Genomic DNA, 20,284 nt, shown 5'->3' with positions numbered 1-20,284 from the left:
GAGTGACACCTCTGCCCGCAAATGAAAGAGAGGTAATGGATGCCCATCTACCACCAGAAAGGCCCCTCAGCCACCCACTGGGCAGTTGGCGGCATGGACCAACGCAGAAACCGCCCAAATCTGCCCCCCAGGCTTATAAAACAAGCATTTGCAATGCAATAGGTCTCGCATTTGCGAGACTTTGAGCTATTGGTATTGTAAATGACAATGCCTTTTATTGGTGTTTTAAAAAAACAGCAAGCGGTGCGTAAACACACACTTTGTACTTATAGTCCTTGCTTACTAGAGGCTGGCAGTAAAACAGTTGCAGTTACTGCCACACTTGCTTCTGGTAAGCAACGACTATATGTACAAAGTGCGTGTTTACACAGAACTTGCAGCTTTTCAAAACACATAAATAAAAGGCATTGTCATTTACAATGCCAATAGCTCAAGCACTAGCACTATTGCATTATAAATGCTTGTTAAAACGTATGCCCAGGGTGTCACGCATGTCTGGTACGATAGTAAGTCTGTGGTAAACTAGGAGATAATTTGCTTCAATAGTTTCTGCTGGGATATTATTTAATTAGCTGAGAGATTTCCTTCACGTTACAAAAAGCACTATCACATTTGAAGTGATTTATAATGGTGTCCTTCCCACTGTTACCTGTGTGGGAAGGGGCTCGTCCTGTTCGACGTTATCGAAATTACTTGCACAATTCAACATTTTACATTTTGTGATTGGTTCAGATAGTCAACGCTCAGCATTGAATAATGTCTCACTTGTACAAACAGCAAAAATAAGAGTTTTTCCAACAGATTTTCATATGAACCATTTATAGCAGAGATTTCAAAGGCCTGTCTCTCTAGCACATCATTTACATGATAGCTCACCTTCTAGGATCAAACCCAGGGGATGCGCTGCAGTAGAACGAATAAGTGGGCAAGAGGGGCAAAAGGTCACCGAACCCATGCTCCATCACAAATACCACATAATTAACCCCTGACCAAGCACTGGGAACGGGGTGACGTCGAAATGTCAGAATTCCCGTGTGAATGAGCGTGCTCAGGCGGGGCCCGTCCGGCCATATACTGTGATGCAACAGGAAGGTGTATAGATTAAAAAGATGGTATGAGACGAGCCACTGTATTAGATTTCTGACCGCCAGAGAAGAGGCGGATAATCTCCAATAATAACTCACACAACAGTAAGAAGCAGCCCCTGTGGTTTAATGCACGGTATACATACGGTATCTGGGCAGCTCCTAATTGAGTACAAGCACGCGCGCCTCGTGCTGAAAGTTTTTTTTTTTAAAAGGCGTGCAGGCTGCAGCAGTAGGCGCTCGCTTGGGAGAGCAGCCTTCACATTTTCAAGCACTGCACTCGTGCTTGTGGCGCACCGCTGCGCGCTCCCGCAAGGTGTATGTCACCAAAAGCACGAGTGCAGTGCTTGAAAAAGTGAAGAACGACGGCTAAAGGCCCTCCTATGCAGCGCATGCGCGCTGCATAGGCGAGACCTAAAAAGCAGCCCACAGCTGGAGCACGGACACCGGCCCCTCGGGCATTGCCTGAGAGCCCTCGTTACCAATCCGACACTGCTTCTGGGGCACGACCCCTGTAACTTACCTGCATGCTCCGTCGATGTGCCCCGGGTGCATTTAATCTCCTGATTGGGCCCATCCTGAGAACTTTGCTGGTTCCCCTTCATATCCTTGGTGGCCATTAAAATAGTGCATGCACAAGCCACTACTACATAGATAGAAATGCACTAACGCCCTGTTGCGTATTTGTCCCTATAGTACTGCTCCCTATGTTTCTACTGGGAACACTGCTTCATACCTTATTTGACATTCACAGCCTTGAGGGCTGACCTTGGAGGCAATTATACACAACAAGACGCCTGAGTTGAGGCTTCCTCTGCATGGAGGACTAATGTTCATGTTCATGCGGTCATATCCTGGTACCTCTGGCGCCACTACTATACCACCCACCTTGTGAGACTGGTGTGTGAGAGAATCTGTGGGAGCGTCCTCGCCCCCCCCATTCCTGTGGCTTACTGACCCATGCCGGCACTGCCAGTGCTATTACATGGACCAGATAAATGCACTAACGCCCTGTTGCGTATTTGTCCCTATAGTACTGCTCCCTATGTTTCTACTGGGAACACTGCTTCATACCTTATTTGACATTCACAGCCTTGAGGGCTGACCTTGGAGGCAATTATACACAACAAGACGCCTGAGTTGAGGCTTCCTCTGCATGGAGGACTAATGTTCATGTTCATGCGGTCATATCCTGGTACCTCTGGCGCCACTACTATACCACCCACCTTGTGAGACTGGTGTGTGAGAGAATCTGTGGGAGCGTCCTCGCCCCCCCCCATTCCTGTGGCTTACTGACCCATGCCGGCACTGCCAGTGCTATTACATGGACCAGATAATTGACTGCCAGCCACGGTTTGCTACCACTTGTACCTGAGCCTACCACTTCCTTACAACATGGGATGCACGAGGGGCAAAGCCGCTGAATTTCGTGACCGTATCAGATCCCAACCGGCCCACTCGGACTGCTCCTCCACATTGACGAAGGAGTATTGCATACTCCCCCCCCCCACCCCCTTCCCCCCTCCACAGTCGCTGACTCTCCACAAGATAAGTTGGATTGGATGTTATCCTGAAAGAAATACGGGAGTCCAGAGTGGCTATAGAACCACGACTGGGGACAATTACCACTGATCTCTGTCTCCTCCAAGATGATCATACAAGTCAAACAGACTATCGCACAACTTCAGGGCCAAGTTCATCTCACAGGAACGTGCCAAGGAAGCAGAGGGGAGGGCATGTCAAAACATTGGCAATATTGTCAGACAAAAACAGGACTGGCTGTGTACAGCATAGGGTGACCAACCGTCCGTAAATTTCACAGACTGCCCGTAATTTGGTCCTCTTGTCCGTGAAGAATTCTTCCACGGACGCCTTTTATCTATAATTTTGGACTTTAGAGCGAGCTGCCCCCTGCAAGTAGCCTGAGAGTCCTGTAACTCTCACTGCAGGGCACAGCTCGCGCTCCTGCTGTGATCAATGGCCTGCAGCAGCCCCTCCCTGACCAGGCACAGGCTGCTATCGGCCCATTATCATTCTGTAGGTCGGCCTAATTATCTCATACAGAATGATAATGGGCCAGTGACAGCATTTGCTGGGCCTCCTCCTGCCAGAGCCACGGCCATCCTTGCTGCTCAACACAGTACAAGATTCTGAGCAAGGCCCTGGCATGCAGACTCCTTTCCCTGCTCCCTAAAATAATACACATGGATCAATGCGGTTTTGTCACCAAAGGCAATACCTTCCTAAATATATACGCCAGCTATATCTTGTTACGGACGCCACTCGGGATCCCCTCTCGTGAGCCGGGTGCCTCTCACTGGATCTACGCCAGGTCTTTGATACCTTGGGTTGGATATAGGTTAGCTACCCAGAGATGTTTCGGAATTCCCCCCAATTACTTCCGATGGGTTAAACTGCTATACATCTCTCCCATAGCGCATGCGCACACCGGAACGCACACTTTCGATATGTATCCAATTTTCTGTGTCGCTAGACAGGGTTGTCCACTGTCTCCTTTATTATTTGTGATAGCATTGGAACCCTTAGTGCAGTGACTTAGACATGAATCATAAGGAATGGGGGCTACCTATAGGACCTAAACCTCATGTGACATCCCTATATGCGGATGACATGATCATGTACACCAGAGATCTCCGAGTAAACCTGTTGACAGTGGCCCGGTTGTTCTTAGACTTTGTGATACTATCGGAATTGCAAATTAATATTAGTAAGTCTTACACATTCTCCTTTACAAATGTACACATTGGCATATCCCTACCTTATCAAGACACAACCATGACAGTAGCCCCCACCACATTCAGATATTTAGAGATAAAAACATACAGGAAGATGCCAGATCTCTGGAAGGGCAACCTACACAAGGCGATAACATCTCTTAGTTCACAAGTTACTTTCTGGACCACGCTACCATTGTCTGCTGCGGGCAGTCTAGTGCTGTCCAAAATGGTTATACTGCCACGCCTACTTTATTATTTTGTGAATCTGCCAATAGTAATCTCAGCCTGTTACTTCAAATTACTAAACATTCTACCCATAGGCCTGGTATGGGGTGTCGTTAGACGGAGGGTTAGCCTGACCAAGATGCAACTACCGACAGACAGAGGAGGGATGGGTGCCACGAATTTTAAAGCCTATTGCTTGGCAGGCCAGCTGCAGTGGCTCTCTTACTGTCTGGCCAGTCGGAATCTTTGGGAAATCATTTATACACAGAATATGCTGGACTGAGGTGGACTGCATGGCCTGCTCTGTCTTGGCTCATCCACTCCTGTAATGGCCCCTTTATTATTACATGTTGCATTGGTGTATTGGAAGATAGCCCTACAATACACTGCAACAACCCTACCATGTGCCTCTAACATACCACTACTAAGGCTTTCCACAGCTGTGGGGATCTTCACAAAGAGGGGATTACATTTTTGGGAGAGGGGTGGATTCACAACTGTTGGGACACTGGGCAGGGTGTCCTATCACGCCATGATGATTTTACCAGTGCCCAAGGCCCCTCAGACTAACTGTTCCTAACTCATGCTATTAATACCCAGTGTGTCAAACAACACTGGGCTCCTGAGGCGGTTGAACCGCCAACACGCACATTTGTATTTTGTACAAGCATTGTGCACGATGGCCCATGGTAGACATCTGATCCGTTGTCTATGCTGAGCACTCAGAGAGCAACTGTCGATCTTGCAGTGGGAACAAGACTTGGGCAAAGAGCTTCAAGATAAGGAATTCATTTTCCTTCTTGAATACCCGAAGAGAATATCTCAAAAGTCTTGTTTTAAATGTATTCAGTGTTCTATATTTCACAGGGCATATCTCACACCACACAGACTTCATGGGATCTTCTCTACTGTTTTGCCTGCGTGTCCCCGGGGTCATGCCCCGGGGGCTACTTTGTTTCTCATGCTATGGGCCCGCCCTGTATTAACTTCCTACTGGGCACAGATCCGAACCGCAGGAAAGGACCCGGCTGAAAGAGACACAAGGCGTTTGTTTGAGAATTGCGCATTGGCACTATATCCACGCCCCAGGGGCACGAAGGTACTGACTTAGTTTATAGATTTGACACTATTACTGACTAAACGACTCCTGACCAAGCGATGGAAATCATCAACAGCACCCCTCGTGACCCAGTGGTGGGAGGAGGTGAGCAGATGGGGATTGCAGGAAAGTGAAGCTTTACGCCGAGAGGATACAGAGGGTTTCTACAAAAACTTATAGCAATGGAATGGAATGCACTGCTGGAATCCTTCAAGGCCCAGGTAGCTAGTGATGACTGAGTAACTATTTCAGGGGTTTCCCGGAGGTGCTACATTCCATTACCGGCACTATTTCACGACTCAGATGGCATTATTGCCCATGGACCGAACTCTCTCCCAGGTTCTGTGATTGTTACCACATAAATATCATAGGGCCCGATTCACAGAACTAACTTAAGACAAAATCCTAAACTTACTACCTTTGTGGTATTCACAGAAGGCACTTACTCATTTTGGTATTCAAAGAAGGCACTTACTCATTTCGGTATTCACAGAAGTTAGGAGTCCTAACTTTAGGACTCCTAAATGCCTTCTGTGAATAACGAAAGTCTTAAAGTTAGGATTTTTCTCAGTTTAGGAGCAGTAAAGTTAGGACTCCTAACTTTAGAACTGCTAAATGCCTTCTGTGAAAACCGAAAGTCTTAAAGTTAGGATTTTTCTTGGTTTAGGAGTAGTAAAGTTAGGACTCCTAACTTTACGACTCCTAAACTGAGAAAAATCCTCATTTTAAGACTTTCGGTATTCACAGAAAGCATTTAGGAGTCCTAAAGTTAGGAGTCCTAACTTTACTACTCCTAAACTGAGAAAAATCCTAACTTTTAGACTTTCGGTATTCACAGAAGGCATTTAGGAGTCCTAAAGTTAGGACTCCTAACTTCTGTGAATCCCGAAATGAGTAAGTGCCTTCTGTGAATACCACAATGGAAGTAAGTTTAGGATTTTGTCTTAAGTTAGTTCTGTGTATCTGGCCCATAAACTCTGATATGCATGTTGCTACAGGATATATGATAACAGGGCGATATTCCATTTCAATGGGGGGAAGGAGGGTGTTGTTTCTCTTCAGAATATGACTTATAATACACAAATTGTACAGACGCTACTGCTGATGCAACACCTCATCCCTCTCATATCACCGGTTTCTTATATAGGAATGTAGATTATATATCTTCAATACTGTACTTGTTAAACTGGCGATCTGACTGACATGAGAGTCTTTCCCACGTGCAGGGCAATGTTTGTACTTCGGATTGTCATTATACAGCAAAAGGAATTAAGTTTGCGTTTAAAAAAAAAAAAAGCAAATCGGGGGCTGCCCTACTAGCAGATGTAGAATTTAGAGGCAGGACAGTAAAAGGCACTGACGTAACGAAAAATGATGGAGCCCCCTCCCCCACAATGTGATGAGGCCCTAAGACTCCCATATCTCACATCAGATATTTATTGGCCTTTGGCTGAATGAGACCCCCTGAAGGTTTGTGGGGGCACTGACGAGTTGAATGGCCCCCTTCACTGGGAGGGGCTGCAGGGGCCTGTGTTACACCCTTGTTAGAGAAGAAAGGGCACATTTGCTGTCAAAAGAAGCCAGTAGATAGTGTGTTGTAACCTGACCACATATTAGACTCCCTTTAGGCTTTTGGTGCTAGTGTATCCTCTCAAAATAAAATATTCTAACCTGAAGGCACAAAAGGAAACCTTATCAATTCCAAATGTTGGTCAATTGCCATCCCTTCCACTGCAAAGTCCAAATGAGTGCCGTGGGCAAAGAACATGTGGTTAGAAAGAGGAGATAGTTCTGTGAAATGGAGGGACAGCTGCAGCTACTCTGGACTGAACATTTTCTTCATTTTTCAGGCTTTCTAAAACGTGAGGAGATTGGGCACTGCATTCTAACTGGGAAGAAGAGAGTACTTTCCATGGCGATGTTTTGGATCTAGTAAAGGTATGTTCTCCTTTAGTTTGCTTTGTGCAAAAGACTTGCAGGTTTGTGCTTTGAGACGTGCTCATTCATTTATCTACAAAAAATGCCAAATTTATTTATTTAGGTTCATAGAGACACATGTTCATGAGTGTCAATGTGATGACCTTGGTCTGAGAGCCAGTAGCATAGCAAGGATGCCATGGGCTCTGGAGCAAGCAAGAAATTGGCCACTTTAACTGCTGTTGGGATAGTAAAACACAGCAATTAACCCCCTGCATGCAAGGCCCAATAGATCCCAATGAAACATGCTATACCCAACAGGAGATGCACATACAACACTAAGAGACTCCTCCATGCCATTGACAATTTAAAGAGAGCCCAGGGTGTTGCTCAGCATCGATGATGAAAAGCATTCAATAGGATTCACTGGCTTTTCATCATCGATTCACTGGCTGTACTTAACATCAACGTTAAGGCACTTCAGGCTTGGGAGACAAATTTGATCGATGGATTCTCTGTAGTCATAGCCTGCCAGTGGAGAGGGTCTGAATGATTGACATGGCTTCTTCGCTTTTTCCAGTACATAGAGGGACCCAGTGTTGTATCCACAATTCAATATATTGGAGTCGACGTATAACGTTGACTCCAATATATTGAATTTGAAAAAAATATTGATGGTAGTTGTTGGAAAATGGTCCTCTCTGAAGGGTCACCCCAAATTTTTTCCTTCTTTCCTACTATTTTTTTGAATTTTTTTTGTTGGCCTTAGGACTTTGAGCACTTTACCACTGCTGACCATTGCTAAAGTGCATGTGCTTCTCCCCTAAATGTGGTAACATTGGTGTATACATATTTTTCATATTTAATTTAACTATAAGTGCCCGTGTAAAGTGGTATACCATATACTCAGAGCCTCTAACTTAAATGCTACTAGTGGGCCCGCAGCACTGATTGTGCCGCCCACATGAGTAGCCTTTCAAACCTGTCTCAGGCCTGCCACTGTAGGGCCTGTGTGTGCAGTTGCCATTTAAAACCCTTTGCCAAGCCTTAAACTCCCCTTTTATTACACATATGTCACTCCAAAGGTAATCCATCACCACCCCCTTTTGTACCGCTTTGTTCGCCATAAGTTGGCAGGGTATGCTCAGACGTGAGTCCCTTGCTCACTTTGCCACTGGATTCAAGCAAGCCTGGCTGAAGACGGCTGAAATAGTCCATCACCACCCCCTTTTGTACCACTCCAAAGGTAAGCCCTAGGGCGCCCATAAAGCAGGGTGCTGTGTAAGTAAAATTTACTTTGAAGTTTTGCATGTCCTGGTAGTGACAAATAACTAAATTTGTTTTTCACTTCTGTTAAGCCTACTCCTCTCATAGGTTAACATTGGGAATTCTCTAATACACTTTAAAGTTGTAATTCCTGATTCAAAAGGAGTAGCATTTTCACTTTTTATATCTCTGGAATGGTACAGATAAATCCTCTTAACTGGTAAGGTTGGATTTAACGTTACTATTTTCGAAATGCCGCTTTTAGAAAGTGACGAAGGGTTCAACCCGAAATGCATTGGGATTTGTTATGCAACATTGTATTTTGATTTAATAATCATTGTCTTGTATGTAACACACTAGATGAATTGTGATATTAACAGTACATCGATATTTGAACATTTCAATATATTCAAGCAACTAATAATTTATCCTTGCATAATTTTTTTCGAGTTTTAGAACGAACTTCATTGTAAATATTTCTTTTGATAACCTCATGATATATGGTGTACTTTGTACTTATACATTGATGAGACCTTTCTGGTCATAGCTGTGATTCACGTAGGAACTGGTTGTTCCAGAACCTCTCTCATTTAATGTTATAAATAGGGGTGTAGACTCACATCCCTCATACGTGAAAGCACGCTAAATAGAGAATCCATTGCGCTCACACATTGAGGATTTGACACTTTGCAAAAAGTTTAGGTGTGCAGGCCCACCCACCACAACAAACATTGCTTTTAGAAAGTGGACATTTCTCTGCTCTTTCTGCTCTGTGTACCTGCAGCCTGCCTCCAATACACGTCTGGGTTGAGTGACAGCTTCACTTTGTGCATTCCCTCTATACAGCCACAAACACAGGAAAATTAGGCATGTCTGAGCACTCATCTGCAATATGATGGCCCTTCTTGGGCAGGAAAGGAGGAAAGAGCTGGTACTTGCACCTGAATAGGACGTGTCTTGTCTCCACACAAAGGGCTGACTACCCCCTAGAGCTGAGAAGAAAGGGCTTATGTTCACTTCAAAGATCCTTCTTTGGAGTCGCCCCCCCCCACTTCGAAGGCACAACTGGGTATAAGTACTGGGTCTCTGACTCAATCAGATCAGAAACTTCTGGACCTACACCTGGACTCTGTCAGAAGAACTGCTGTGCTGTATCAAGGACTGGCACTCTGCTGGACTGCTGACCTGGAAGGTCTGCTTTTCTCTTGTGCTGCCCTGCTGCCTGATGCTCTCTGACCCTTCTGAGGGAGAGCTGAACTCTGCCTTGTAACTTAAAGTGATCTCTGAGGGCTTATTGGCTTACCTCCTTTTGCTTGAGACTTAGGGCTATCAAAGTCTCTATCCCTGCTCCTGTGCTGGCTCACTGGAAGTGGACCCAGATACTTGCACCAGAGAAATCAATGCATCTCCAGTATGCGTGTAGCAGGACCGGCACATTAACACTGTTGCGGGAGTAGAATTGGCAAATCACACTCAGATCCCCTGCATCACATCTGGAACCACAGCTTCAAAACCAGTGCATCTCCAACACTGTGTGGAGAGGATCAATGCACCGCCCCTCCAGCGTAGATTAACCTTCCGCATTGCCTTCAGAGTCCCCTCACTTGGAACCGGCGCTTTGCTCAATGGAACCGGCACATCACCACCCCTGCATGCATGACAAAAATCTACGCATCACCTCAACTGCGGGCTTGACGTCGGCACATCGCTCGTCTGCACCCCGCATCTCACTGTTGCCACCAGGATCAAGGCATTCTGTTCACTGGGCCTGGTTGGCTCTTGTCCCCAGCCTGCGCTCCATCGCAGTCGGCTTGATCCGTTGACTTTTCCCCAGTCCAGCACGATTCGATAACCGCTCATTGCTTCTAAGCACTAGAACTCTTTATATTCTTAAAAAAATCATAACTCAGTTCTACTTTTTGTTGTTTTGCTTTTGATTTATTTACAAAAGTATTGACTATTTTTCTGAACCTGTGTGGAATCTTTTTGCAGTGTTTTCATTGTCTTACTGTGTGTGTGTGTGTTACATAAATACTTTATACATTGCCTCTTTAGATAAGCCCGACTGCTCAGTGTCCAACCTACCAGAGGGTGAGCACAGGATATCTTTTAGTGTGTATTTAGCTGACCTTGACTAGGGTTGTGGTTCCTGCTTCGACCGGGTGCATACTTCCGCTAACCAGAAACCCCAATTTGAACCGTAGTCAAGCCCAGAACAAAACCAGTGCCGTGCTCCACCTTCCGGACAAGACTTGTCTCCACCAACTGACTAAGCCGGAGTCTGGAACATGGAATGTGGACCACGCTCAAAGAACACATCACATCCCCCTCCCTTAACAATAACAAAAACAATAATTGCAACTTAAACATAATAATAATACAAATCTTATATACCTGAAACAAACAAATAATTAAAACCTTGTGCAAAGACAATACCACTTTTTTAAAAATAAAATCTCCAAGATGTGCACTTATTGAATCATTAACAGTACACACAATCATTCAGGTATGAAGCTTTACTAGTAAAGGTCTTTGAATTTACTTTCCCCTTTTCTCACCAATCTTCTTTTTTTATCCCACACCCAGTCTCCAACGCAAAGCTCAATTATCTTAACTCTGTAAACATTGTCATAACTGTTTTTTTACTTCGATTTCTCCTTAATCAACCTATTCTTCACATCTTCTAAAGAAATTCAATCTTTCTCAACTTATTCATCCATCCCATGTTATCCTTGGCCCGTGGAGTCCTTCCCCTCATTAATTGGAAAGGACTTTGTCCAGTGGAACTGCACTTGGTTATCCTATATGCTGACAGCGTCTTCTTAATCTCTCTTTCCCAAACTTAGTTATTACTATTGGATAACCCAATGACTCCTTTGATTACATGATTAAACCACTCCACGCAACCATTGCCCTCAGGATGATAAAGAGAAGTGGTTCTCTGTTTCATTCATAATTTCTCAACGAACACTTAAACACTTTTGATACAACTGGCCACCGTTATCGCTGATAATAGTTTGTGGTAATCACTTACTGTTAAAAGTTTCTTCCAAAAACTCCACCACAGCTTTAGCACCTACAACATCAACCACTTTCATTTCTGGCTATTTAGAAAAATAGTCAACAATGGCATATTTTGTCCTGCCATCCTTAGTCTGTACTATCCAAAAATATGTACCCCTACTTTTTCCCCACTGTGCTTGCGGGGCTTCAATAGGATGTAACGGTGGATTGAAGGTTAGAAGGTTACCTGCGCCTTATCTGAATTAGCACACTTAAAATAATGTATTACAACATTTTATGGACCTTTCAATACCTGGCTACCAATATGACTGTTTAACCCTATATTTAATTTTTACTACACCAAGATGACCTTCATGACACCACCCCATGATCTTGTTCCATAAATTACTTGGCGCGATCAAACAACCTTTTCTGATCACCAAATCATTTTCAAAAGAGATCTCATTTCTAACTTCACAGAAAGCGATCAAATCATCTGCTAAAGATATTTTCTCTGGCTAACCTTTATTGACAAATTTCTTAACTTTGACCAAAGTAACATCCAAATTGATTTCAGTTACTCATACTTCAACATTCACACCACTTAAATCTACATCAGAGATAATGCCGCCACCAAAAATTCATCCACTCACTGCTGATGTATTCCCTGATAGGTAATGGCAGTCTACTTAATAAATCGCCATCCCTATTGTGAGCCCCAGGTGCATACTATACTTCATAACGATAATCCACAAGATTCACCAATAACTTAGCTATCATTGGTGAAGCATTGGTAAGACCTTGTGTACCTAACACCTTACATAAAGGTGTATGATCACAACATAAAACCACTCTTGAACCCCTAAAGAATTGCCGGAAATGTTTGAGGCCCCAAACACATCCTAATTACTCCCTCAGTATGACCAAATATCCCTCTTCAGTAGGTGTCAATGTTCCTTACCAGACCCATCGACCTGAGATAACACATCCCCAATCTTTTCCCACTTGTGTCAATGGTAATTAAATTATTTTCATACTTGGGGTCATACCCACATAAAAAAGGTGCTTTTCAAATATCTCTCTTGATGCACTCAAATGCTTCCTGACAGTCCTGAGACTAATCAAACTTGCATCCATTTTTCAACAGCTGCCTGATGGGTATCCTTTTAGTTAAGAAATTGTACACAAACTTAGAATAAAATTCCACCAACCCTACAAAAGTCTGCATATCATCTTTATTATGAGGTGGTGGGACCTCTTTAATGGCTTCAACTAGATCTTCCTTGGGAGCAATCCCCCTGAAGCTTATTTTATGCCCCGCTTCTGCCGTTAATCCATATTCCTTCAAGACACCTAATACCACCCTCAAATTCTTATCATGCTCCTTCCTGCTCTGTACCACAACTAATATATCATCTGGGAAAAACGTTACATTGTGAACCTTATTGAACAGTTTATACGTAAGTTGTTGGAATATGGCCGCAGCCGAAGCTAAGCCAAATGGTACTCTTTTAAATTGATAATAGGCCTGATGAAATCAGTAAGATGTTTACTGTCAGGATGCAAGGATACTTAATGGTAAGCAGATATTAAGTCGATAGTGGAAAACCAATTCAAATACTTTGTTAAAGACAATAGTTCATTAGTATGTGGCATTGGAAACTGATCGATAATAACATTCTTGTTAAGTTTGTTAAGGTCAATACACAGCCTTATTTTACCATTAGCCTTAAGCGCCACCACAAAGGGTGCAATCCAGTCAGATGACTCAATTTGCTCCATCATGCTAGCTTTCTTTATTTTGTTTAATTCTGTAATAACCTCTTCTGTTACAGCTAAAGGAATATTGCAGACTTTATGGACTCTGGGTCGTGCATCCTGCTTAAGTATGATTTTATGTACAAATTCCTTCGCCTCACCGACCTCACCTGAAAACACAGTATTAAGATCTTTAGTGATTGTTTCCAAGAGTTCACACTGATCCTTTACCACCAACACAGGCTATTCCTTCCTGGTCCCACCATCCTAACACTGAATGTCAATGTTCAGAAACATACAATTTACAATCAGTAAATCTTCCCTTGAATTCAAAGTTCATCTTTTGAAAGCCCAGTAATTTGATTGTTTCACCAGTGGAACTAAATGGGTTGATATCAGGCTGTAGTAACTCAGTACCCAAGGTGTTGGTAAATAAGTCATACCAGACTTGTTTGTTAATAATGTGTAAGGTGAGTCAGAGTCCACCACCAATTTTACAAGTACTCCGCCAGCAATAATCTCACATAGGGATCCTTTCGTCATTGACGATTGACTTCCAAGACATTTTCATGAATACTTAAAACAGTGCACCTCTTGTTTCTTTAATTCATACTGATTATCATCTAAGTTGTGACCCTTTACTATAAAATTTCACACACTCAGTTGGGATCCTTTACTATACATTTCACTGAATTACGTCATATCCTTGCAAAACGCCCTTTTATATTGCACTAAGAAATTTTTGGGTGCAAAGTGGGATACTTTTTGTCTACCACAGCGATAAGATTTCCCTTTCAAGTAATCCATACTGCATCTGCTATTAGATCTCAGCACTGTATTTGTTTATTATTTTATACTGCTTTCTTGGTTAGACTTGATTTCTGTCTTCTTAGCTACTACTTTAACTACATTTCCGGCACCCTAGTTATTATAAGTCAATATAACTGCCTTAGCGCACCTAGAAGTAAGTTCAGCTTTGGTCACAATAGAGACAACTTCTTTGAGTGTGGAATCACCCATAACCCAAAATCTATCTTGGATGCTGGAATTGTTACTATGCATGATCATTTGATCCCTGATCAGTTCATCATGCATTTACCAAATCTGCATGTCAATTTTTTCCTTATCACCTTGTTTCCTATGGAGAACAAATTAACAGTCACTTGTAATACATACAGTGGACGAAAAATATGCATCTAAGGGGTATATTCACAAGAACGTGTGCTAAACATCACCAAAAATGCTAACGCAACTTTACACATTGCAGCCCACATGGTGGTAGTATGCCATAGAACACCGAAAACGCGGCCAATGTCCGTGATACAACCACCCCGACGGAGATAAAAACACAAACCACAACACAAGAAAATGTGTGCGATGAGCCCATTTGCGATGAGGAAAGCAGGGATAAGCACCGCCAGGACCGCGAAACACGCGGCAGGGGGGAATAGGCACAACAAAAGCCTGAAAAAGTCAGACAGACCAAACAGAAAACAACAGCCAACCACAATGGAGGCAACTCGAGCCAGCAGACAACCCCACCAAACCCATTGGCAACAAAACATTGTATATGGCAGGCCATCTTGGACAAGATGAATGCAGCCTGAGGGCGGAGGAGGACAATGGCAGAACACCAGAACTCCAGCAATGATGCGAAAGGCACAAACAAGCAGAAACACACCAACAACAAGAAGGCAGCAATGCACACCGGAGGTGGGAGTCCAGCGCCACACCAGGAGCTAGATGACATGGAGGAAATGGTGTCCACCACATTAGTATTGAGATAGTGGCAGGACTCGGGGACCAGAAACTGCACCAAACAACAGACACAACAGCAACAAGGAGAGGAACCAGCAGGGACTGGGGGACGGGGGGAGATGGGCACAATGGCACACATGCACAACTAAGCACAGCACAACTGCAAACAAACCATGCCCAAGAGTAACAACACCAAACAGGAGCACAAGTCACACAACCCGGCAATGTCACACCACTGAACAAGCACAGTGAAGACAACACCGTCTGAAAGGGAGAAGGGTGAGCCAAATCAGAGCTGAAGGGACATCTCACACACAATGCAGCACACACACATAGGAAGCAGAGCACCCCAACATCTAACACAATGTGGTACTAACACCAACTTGGGCACAACCAAACACAGGACACAAGTGCACCCGCCTGTGGCCGGTAAACGGCCATATGCATCTGGCAAATGACGAAACAGGGACATAAAAATACACAAGTACAAACACACAGTCCTGATGGGGTAGCAATGCACGTATGGCAGGGAGCCAGAGAGTCCGTGACACACACATTGGCATACAAATCAAGACACAACACAGTTGGAGACAAGTGAAAGTGCGGAAACTTTATCAACAAGTGCGAGTCAGTACAGCCAAGAGAAGTGCCACGATATGCAGACAAATGCAGCAGCATGTCTGAATGAGGAACGTAGGAAAGTGCCCATGTCCACCTCGTGGGAGTCCCTCATCAACACAAGTCAGTGCCAACCCACGTTGGTTGTCTGCGCCTGAAACATGAGTCCTGGCCAATGCAGCCATCTCCACTGTCGTCTTGGGACATGTGACCATATCCACAACATGCAACCATGTGTCGGGACAAGTGAAATATCTCGCATCCAGTTGTGGCTGCAGGTACCTTGTCACTCGTCCATGAGCGAGAGTGCAGCTGTGTAGGCCAACATCTCCAATGAGTGATCGTCGTCCACCACATCTGACATGTCGTTGACATAATCCATCGGCTGACCCGGACAGATGTGCTGACTCCAACCACTGGACCAAATGTGCACCAAAGCCCAATCGGGTAGTGGCTCAATGTGCTCACTGCACACGATGACTCGTGCAATCTCCCAGGTCCAGTTTCCAGCCTGCATGCCAAACATCCATGCATGCCATAAGCGGTCATCCTGGTGACTCTCCTGGTCGTGGGCCAACAGGGGGCGCACACAAGCGTCGTAATCCAGGTCAGCTACTGTTACGTTGGAGAGGCAGACATCCATGGACCACTCGAATATGCACGAGCGACAATGCAACACAGGCTGCATGCAGGTGACGTGCGCAAGGTGGAAGCTCAGCCGGTAACTGATCCACAGCACTGCCAATGGCAGTTCCCCCAGTACATGCAGCAGATGTGCATGATACAGCTCCACGTGACTGGAGTCGAGCATGTGGTCTGCCATTGCGTCAGTGGCTCTGCTTGAAGCAGCACTGGCTTGCCCCGAGACAGTCCTGTGGATGAAATGGCACAGCTCGGTGCAATGAGCAGTGTCTGTGTGCAACGGGTGCAGGCCTTGGGTGGGGTGAGAGTATGTGTGAAGGCCATTTCACTCACGTCAACTACGACCAAGGACTACTGCGTGTGGGATGTGTACACATTAGTCTCACATTGGGCAGTGCGTAGTGTGGGAGTCGCAAACAAATGCTAATCTATCTGTCAGGGGGTGCTGAGCACATGCAAGTTCCTGCTCGGAGCTGCAGATGTGCTACCGCCTGATAGTACAGACAAAGGACCTTTCATCCCTACAGTAACTTCACCAGCTGCATGCATAGATGAGACGTACAGAGGCCGGCCGTGGATGTGGTGGGACGTCTGCGACCCTGGGTGTCATGGATGATATGCCCCGCACGATGCATAGGAGTGGACTCAGTGGGTGTCACGTTGCCACACAGCTGCTCCTCCCCTCCACGGGCACCCACACTTGTGTGCGGTGCACGGTTGCATCACGTGCACTCCTACGGAACACCATTCTAATGCCTGTCTGCGCATTTCCAGTGCCATGCCAACAACACCGCGACGCTGGTCTTCGAAGCTGTGCGCCCACTTGGGTGTAGGCCAATGGTCCGGATAGGGCAAATGAGGCCAGGCAACAGACTCATGCATCCGCAAGACTGATACATATAAAACCTGGCATGCATGTGCCATGACCCGAGCGTTCTTGCACTCCTACATGTCCCCGTACCTGCGGGCCCACCCTCTTGGTGCATGCCACATTGCAACATCGTGTACTGTGGCCCTGGTGGCGACAACACCCCAAAACAGAGACACACTTAGCGCTCTTCCTGCACCGGACCAGGTCCGGACCACGCCCTGCCCCCCCTGCCAAACAAGCACACACAGTCTGTGCATGCAGGGGGGTAGGTGCAGGGCTACATGTCCAGGGTCACTGCCAACGCTGAGGTGACATGGCAACGTCCGCAGAAGACAGCAGACTGTGATGTTGCAGGGCCTGTGCCCATCATGCTGACACAATGAACACATGGACACACTTGCTTAGATGGTGTGAATGGCTACGGGCACGTGCGCATGGCCACATTTATTATCAGGCACACTTACCGAGTGCCACCTGTGTTGGATGTGTGTGGGGTGTGTGCACACCAGCCGGTAAGGGCTGCCTGGTGCAGTCAGAAAACGACAACAGTGTACATTGTAAAGAACACAACCATTCAACCATAAAGGCTCCATGATTTGTGCTGCACAGAGTTAGTAGCCCCGGATGCACTGCGTCTTGAATGGGCCTGTCGCCATGTGCCACTGACTTGCGGTGCACTGGGGCAGGGTCACGGGTGCAGAGCAGGTTCACGGGATGACATGGGGCCTTGTCGCGGAGTGTCTCGATGGACAGTGGAAGGTGTACCCTCAGGGCAAGATGCAGAGGGCAGACCCACACTGATACAGTCACTATGGTGGAGATGAATGGAACAGACACATGTCGGACACCAAGTCCGGTCCAGCCAGAAGAAGATGCAGAAAACCACCAGGCCATGGGATCTGACGCCACCATGGTCCAACCAGATGGTGCTTATGACTCATTGCGCACAGAGTTGGTGGCACCAGTGCTGTTAGGGGATGCAGTCTGCGACGAGGCTTGTCCAATGGTGTTTATTCCTCCACATCTTACCCAAGACACAGTTCCACATGTGTGACCTACTGGACCGCAGTGTAGACCTGAGGCAGCGGTCAGCACGATCCATTCACCGAGTGTCGCCGGCATAGGTTGGATGTCCTCACCGGCCTGCATAGTTCAGGTTCAGTGGCACCATGGGACGTGGACTTGCGATGAACAGGGTTGATGGCACCAGGTCAGTTGTTGAAAGTGTTCGGTCACCTCCGTGACTGTGACCCGGCTTTTGTCCTGACTGAGCCGCATCTTCCTCTTACTCTTCCTCTTGCGACCACTGGTGTGGACTCTGCCAGTCGTGATTTGTGACTAGGTGCTGGATGTGGGACCTACTGGTCCGCAGGGTAGTCCTGATCCCTCATTCATGTGTCGCCGTCTGGCGTTGAACAGGGTTAGTGGCACCATGTGTCGCAAGATGCCCATATGGAACTATGCCGCACTGATTGGGGGGTCTGGTTCTGTGGCCGCTGCCCCAGCTTTGGGGTCACTGCCATTCAGGATTCAGGACACAGTTTCACATATAGGACCTACTGTGCCAAAGAGGATGCCGGTGTAGTATGTGAATGAGGTAGGAGTAATGTGGGCCAGCGTTGGGGGTCCAACGATGGTCTGCGAAGGCTACAGAGGTCAGGGAACTGGTGCTTGGAGCTTGCACTGGCACGTGGTGGGCCCTCCTTGACACACGCCGGTGTCGGCAGGTGATCAATGTGGCCTGGCTGCACAGGGGCGGGCCTGACGGGTTCGGGGTCCAGCGGGCCGGGGTACGTCAGGCGCACAGGATCGCAGGCAACTCAGCTCACGGGGACAGCGTCGGCCTCGTGGCGTGTTGAGAGGCTCCACCCTGGCAGAGACATTGGGCTTTCCGGAAGAGGACCATGCCCAGGGCCACGTGCTTTTTATTCACACCCCTACGTCGGCCTGGCGTATGCTGGGCCATCCCACTCCGCTCACGCTTACGGGGGGACGTAACAGGCAACATTTCCACAAACTCCCCCACTGGCCAGGGTGACAAGGTTGCGTCCACTACACTCGCCATGGATATGGGTGTGTTTTGCATACCGCGGTCTGTCCAGCACCTCTCCGCCACTCTTGGCATTGTGTACTTTCCCAATCATGGTTCTCCTGCCTCCTTCACACATGCCTGGTTGCTACCTCTCCCCACATTCAGCTAGTGTGTGGCTGAGGTGCCATGCCATTGATGGCTCATGTTCATGGCTTGCCCAGGTTACCATTGTGAGTTGTTCTATCATGTCTGGTGGGTAGGCATGTTGTTTTGCATGTTGGTTTTGATTTTGTGACGTGTGCATTGCCAGAGTTGTGAGTTGCATGGTTGTGGAGTTGAGGTGAGTGTGGTTTTCATTTGGAACTTGCCAAGGGGCTGTGCATTTCCCTTGGTGCCATCCTCGGAACGCTGGTTTCTGATGGACTGTCGGAGGATGGAGGAATAATGTACACTGGCTGGGTATTTGGAGGCGACATTGGTGGAGGTTCCACGGTGTTCGGTTGTTGCCTGCACATTGATGAGAGACGTGTGCTTTCTGTTGCGGTGATTGTGTGCTGTGTCGGCAGGGGGCACAGTTATGATATGTGTGCTCTGGATTGCCCCCAACACGTGCGTGCATCCAGCTATGGCGTATGGTCCTTGCTTGGTGTCCAGCGGATCCTGCGCATTGTGTTGGACGTATACCAGGCTGACGGTGATGTCCAGGACAGGTGTGGGGGACTTAGATGTGGCTGGCTGAGTGACCCCTCCGACTGTAGCAGGTGTTGGTTGCGGGGTACCAGGGGACAACAGGTGCAGCACAGCCAGCAGCTTTGTGTGGGGTGGGATGTTGGTTGTCCGCTGTGTCAGTGCCGTTGGCCTGTTGGGCATTGTTGGTCAGGATGCGTATGATGGTTGTCCTTTTGAGCCTGTAGTGGGAATGACATTGTCAGGTGTTGGTTCTGTGTGGCCGGTGCGTTTCCTGGGGGTCCGCTGTCTTTGTCTGCACTGCCTCCATGGTGGTCCGGAGGGGTTGTTCCGGGTGGGGGTTGGGGTCCTGGGGTGATGGGAGTTGTGGCCCTCTTGGGTGTCCGGCCGCATGACCTGTGGCTCCATGGCATCTGTTGCCCTTCTGATGTGGCTGTGGGCTGTGCTCCCTTTTGTGGTGCAGGCTGCAGTCCGACTTTGCACCATGTCAGAGCAGGTGTTATTTTCCTGCTGCTAACACACCTTATTGACTGTTTTGTGTTCTTATCGCAGTTCTGGCTGGTCGTTGTGAATGTTGTGGAGTGG

The sequence above is a fragment of the Triturus cristatus genome, chromosome 4_1, assembly GCF_964204655.1.
Source record: "Triturus cristatus chromosome 4_1, aTriCri1.1, whole genome shotgun sequence".
Classification (NCBI taxonomy): Eukaryota; Metazoa; Chordata; class Amphibia; order Caudata; family Salamandridae; genus Triturus; species Triturus cristatus.
The sequence above is the reverse complement of the archived record's forward strand: the minus strand, read 5'-3'. Positions refer to the sequence as shown.